Source organism: Coffea arabica, chromosome 2c (assembly GCF_036785885.1).
Source record: "Coffea arabica cultivar ET-39 chromosome 2c, Coffea Arabica ET-39 HiFi, whole genome shotgun sequence".
Taxonomy (NCBI): domain Eukaryota; kingdom Viridiplantae; phylum Streptophyta; class Magnoliopsida; order Gentianales; family Rubiaceae; genus Coffea; species Coffea arabica.
Window position 1 is genome coordinate 68,480,170 of NC_092312.1, and position 6,000 is coordinate 68,486,169.

Below are 6,000 nucleotides of genomic sequence, written 5' to 3' on the forward strand. Positions count from 1 at the left end.
CCTAAAAACGACCTAGATAGCCCCTATTTATAGTTTCTTGAAGATATATCCTAATCAGAGTAGTAACAGGCTTCATTGGACTCGAAAAATCACATATTCACACATTTTTCTAATGAAGACCGACCCAATGTCTGGCGCTGGTCATTGGGCTAAGGTTAAAACACCAAAGAATTTAAAGATGTTCGGCACAAAGTGTGATGACTAGAAAATTCGCTCATATTTTCTTAAAATTTTCTTTTATTTTGAATCAATTACTTTATGATAGTTTTACTACTCATTTACTCCCTCAATCGTTGCAATGAATAAGAGATTTAAGAGTTTTACTCTTAGTTTTATAGTTCGGATAAATTAAGGTTTTCGTGTATTTTGGCCGTGTGATCACTTGGTGAGGTGTGTGTACTAAATTTGGTAGTTAAGAGTGAGTTTTAGATAAGAAAAAGTGTGTGATTAGAAGTGATAATAATAAATTATTGAACCATAAGTAAAAACACGAGTACGTGCGAGTTAAGGAAAATAGGCTTGAACCGACGTGCACCGTTTGCTATCGAGTGAGTACACCACTTGAACATTACTTTATTACCTTAATCTTCTTTCTTTAATTGAGCTAATTAGCCCTTAATTAACCCATAAGTCGGCCACCATTATTGACTAAGGAAAAGGAAGAAAAGAAAACAAAAACAAAGAAAGATCTTGAGCGACAAGTATCGGCAATCCAATGGTTGTTTGACTAAGACAAGTTTCTTTCTTCTTATCTTTCTTCTTGGACAATTTTGCTTCATTTCTTACTAGCATGGCCGAAATTGAGGAGAGGAAAACAACAAGAGAGCAAAGTTCAACTTTCACCTTGAATCCATCATTGTTTAAGTGAAATCAATCGAACTAAACCGATTAAATTTCTTTTTTGGTGTTAGGGAAGCTTTGTGTGGTAAAAGTTTTGGAAAAAAGGAGTGTGGTTTTCACTTACAAGCAATTATTGGAAGGTATCATGATTTCCTTTCCTTTTCTCTTCCTTAATCTTGTTTAAATTTGGATAGAAGCTTATGTTCTTGGCTTATTATAGTTAATGATTCAATTTTGGATGATATAATGGAAGGGTTAACTAAGGTTTATATTTTCAGCCTTGATTATGGTTGTATACCTAGTAATTGATGGTTTTGATGATATAGGACTTGATAGTATTGAGTTAGGATATAAATTTTTAGAGTAGAAGTGAATTTCCTGCTTTGATGATGAATCTGTCCTGTTTCTGACCTGCATATTCGTCTATGATAGAGGCCGAATCAGGTCTTGCTCAAAACATAAAAGTTGTAGGGAATGGAATTAACTATATTCTTATAAAATTTCAACTCAATCGGAGCACTGTAACACATGAAATGACTAAAATACCCCTGACTGCCAAAAGCCCTATTTCACAGGCAGCTTTCTGTTTTCTCTGAGATGTCATATTTTGACCTCGAAAATGCATGAACTGGGAGGTGATGTCTTCATAAGAAATGTAGCTCTCTGTCTTATCTTCAAAACAGCATAAAATATACCCCAATACGATAAGTGTAGCTTTAGTTGTGATCAAAACTCTAGAAGGTGTCAAGTCTGCTACTTAGTTATTCTTCTTTAATACTAGTTTCCATCTTTGATTTTGATAGTTGCATTACTAGGATTGCCTTGTATTGGGATGACATTGAGCCTATTAAAGGGATATTGTATTAATATTGTTTATGTGTGAATTTGGGCTGAGTTGAGGAACATAATGAACCTATAAATGGCTGAAAAATAGCTAAATAGAAAGGGCATGCCGCCCAAATTTTCATTCGAGGGTTAGATGTGAGTACTCGTGAATTGAGCGAAAATTTGAGGTCGAATTGAACTTGAATTGTCTAGAGTATTCGAATCTTCTTTCGTAGCGGTATATAAGTTGGGATTTGACCGAAACTCGTACCCTTAGAAACATGAAAGTAGCGACCAATAGAAATACGTTTTCCTCGTCTTTTTGACTCAAATAAGAATTTCAAAGTTTTAATCGCTTCCTTACCAAAACTAAAAGAGCGAGCATGAGTTTTTTAGGGTGTGATAAGTAATATGAATATTACCCAAATGAGTTTCACTTACTTGATTTTCGTTAAACGAAACGCTTAACTTTTGAACCTTAGTTAATTTCAAAACTCTTAAACGATGTTTTATTGCAGATTTGGACTCTAACGAATGAGTTACACCTGAGCGTGATTTTGACAAGCACTAAATCTTTGGTTAGTACTTCCAAATACATGATTGAACTTGATATGTGATTTACCAACGTGATCGGATAACATTTGTTTCGTTTGGTTGGACAGGTGTGTACTTTATCGCACTTGACCTAACTCAACTAAATACTTAATATCTCATTCATGATTGTATAAATGATTTGATTTGCATTGACCTGTACTTGTATTTGTACTTGTGCTTGACTTGTAAGTACTGAGCGGCAGTATGTACCACACTCGATACGAGTGGGAGGTACCTCTCATTCCCGTCTTCATACTTTTCTCTTGACTAAGTTGATTGGTCATCGACTATAATAACTACTTGGAAACCCAAACCCCACTGGCTAGTTAATTGAGTTGAGCCTGCAAAGACTTGGTCGATTAGATAACGAACCATGGGTATCTAGTGTTATCAAATGGAGTGTTACCTCCTCGACTAATCGGTATATTCGAGTATTATCACCAGTGTTTAGTTGGTGTTTGGGCCCGTTAAGGGGGTTGAATGGTGGACGGATTGGTGTTAAGAGAAGCACTACTGGATTGGTTACTTTACTTGAAGGTTGACGGAGTGTCAACTAATACTTGATCAAACTCTAGTGAAACAACGGGAAATTGGCTCCTGAGAGCCATTTGTATCTTATACTTTGATTGTTATTCGTAATGTTATTGTTTCTTTTAAAAAAGAATTTTACACTTGCTCATTTTGAGATTTGTTACTTGAAATATTATTACTCATTTTTACGGACTGGTTATTCTCGCTACTTTGCTACTTTGATACGTGAACTTTTCAATAATTGTCAACTTGCTATTTGGAACCTCACTGAACTTTTAACTCATTCCACGCCATTTGTTTTCCTTACAGGGGTACGAGCGAGGCGTGAGACTAGTACAAGATAGCATAGTCTAGTTTTTAAAATTTTGCGATTATACTCGCACTAGTTTCTCACTTAGGGTTGAATGTATTGAGAATTTAAATCTTGTGATATATTTGGGATTATACGAATGCTTTGAATAGAAACGAATGTACATGTACGTTCCAAGTTTAGGAACTGTTATTTTCTTTACTCTTGAGGTTGTAACTTATTTTATTTGAAATGAGTGTATGAGTGAGTGAGTGAGTTCTGACGAGAGTTGGGCAGGCAGTCTGCTAAACTCTGGAGTACGCCCTAGGGGGAGGTAGGGTCGTCAGAGATGGTATAAGAGCTCTTATTGAACTCGTGCCGGGAGAGGGTTCTCGCACTGTAGTGGAACAAATATCTATTGTTAGGGACCTTAGATATGTATGTTGGGTAGGAATTTTAAAAGTGGCTGATTTTCTCTTTAGCCTAGCTAACTTGAGTGGTGAATTATCATATTTTCGGATTCCTGTACCCGAGTACCAAAGAGTGATACCTTTATGATAATTCAATATCCCGAATAATATTATGATAAACCTGGATGGCGAAAGTCAAGGCACGGGGAATGCGAATAGACTGGACTTAGGATATATTGAAAATATTAGTAAGATTTGGGACCCTCATTAATCACGTGTATGTACTTAGTTGTACTTCTTCAAGTTTTGTGTAGGGCTTGATCAATACCTAGGATTAATGTCTCATAGGATATGTGGATTGTTATGATATGTATATAACGAAAGTATGTCATTTTCAATGTGTTCTATTATTTTTCATTTTATGATTTGAAAATGTTTTATCGAATTTTATAACTATTTTATTTTGCTTATACTTATATAAGCTATTGTCCAAAAGAGGTATGGAGGGTAGGCGGAGTCAATGACGTGAAACTACCCGAGGACATGGTTCTAACCATAGCCGTAGGGCTAGACAGGCACAAGAACCAGTACGGGAACCGAGAGAGGAGAGAGGTGAAACGGTTGAGTCACAACCTGAACCCCGAGCTAAAGGGGAGGACCATGTAGCAACGACAATTCAGCAAATGACCAATATACTTGCTCGACTGGTAGAGCAGCAGGGTCAAACCCCTGTTAATCAATATAGGGACTCTGAAATGAGGCAACATAATGCTCTAGAGAGATTTCAAAAGTTTTCTCCTCCTAAATTTCTTGGAGGACCGGACCCTGAGATAACTGAGAGGTGGTTAGACACAATGATCAATATTTTCGATACCTTAAACTATACGGAGGATAGGCAGGTGAATTTTGTTGTATTTTAGTTTGAGGGACCATCGAGAACCTGGTGGAACGTAATTAGGGCTAAATGAGAAATAGAAGGGACTGCATGGACCTGGTTGAATTTCGTGCGGGAGTTTAACGAGAAATATCTTCCACCGATAGTACAGGAGAAGAGAGAGGATGATTTTATTAAATTCCATCAGGAAACCCTAAGTGTATCTGAGTATGAGACTCAGTTCACTAAACTATCTAAGTTTGCTCCTGAATTAATAGCTATGGAGCAAAGGAGATTAAGGAGATTTGTACAGGGACTCAATGAAGAAATACAAGAGGCCTTGGCGGCGACACAAATTAATACTTTTACGGAGGTACTGGAGAAAGCCCAGAAAATAGAAATTGTCAGGGCACAAGTAAGAATTTTTCATGCAAAAAGGAGAGGTGCGTCTGGTGGAAGTCAAGGGCAGGAACAAAGTGATTTAGATATGCCACCCTCTAAGGTGGGTCGAAGAGATGGTGATGAGTAAATATCGGGGACACCTAAAGAAGTTACTACAAGAGAAACCCCAGGTGAAGGGGGACAAGCAAGAGGTGCCTCGCAAGGAGGTCAGACCTCAGTTTCTTGAATAACTTGTGGGTACTGTGGGAAAACTAACCATACTAAGGATAATTGTTGGAGAAAAACTCGAAAGTGCCTAAGGTGTGGAAGTATTGAACATCAAATCGCCAATTGCCTCCTGATTAGTGATGCTCAGTCGGCTAGCAAATCAATCTCTAAACAACCGAATGTAGGAGGGGATAAACTCAGAGTGCCAGTCAGAGTGTAGCCTTAGACCACCAAGGTAAATTTCATGTTTTTCATTATCTGGCTAAAAGTTTAGCTAATGGTGAGACCTGAAAGTTAGAGAAGAACATGCAAGAAAAATACCTTGAGTTATTTACGAATAAATGTATGAATTTCGAGGACAAAATTTTTTTAAAGGGGAGAGAATGTGATGACCGAAAAATTTGCTCATATTTTCGTAAAATTCTCTTTTATTTTGACTCAATTACATTATGATACTTTACTACTCATTTACTCTCTCAATAGTTGTAATGAATAAGATATTTAACAATTTTACCCTTAATTTTATAGTTCGGGTAAATTAGGATTTTCATGTATTTTGGCCGTGTGATCACTTGGTGAGATGTGTGTACTAAATTTGGTGGTTAAGAGTGAGTTTTAGATAAAAAAAAGTGTATGATTAGAAGTGATAATAATAAGTTATTGAACCATAAGTAAAAACACAAGTACGTGCGAGTTAAGGAAAATAGACTTGAACTGACGTGCACCGTTTGCTACCGAGTGAGTACACCACTTGAACATTACTTTAGCACCTTAATCTTCTTGTTTTTAATTGAGTTAATTAGCTCTTAATCAACCCATAAGTCGGCCACCATTATTGACTAAAGAAAAGGAAGAAAAGAAAACAAAAACAAAGAAAGATCTTGAGCGACAAGTGTCGGCAATCCAATGGTTGTTTGACTAAGACAAGTTTCTTTCTTTTTATCTTTCTTCTTGGCCAATTTTGTTTCATTTCTTACTAGCATGGCCAAAATTGAGGAGAAGAAAACAACAAGAGAGCAAAGTTCAAC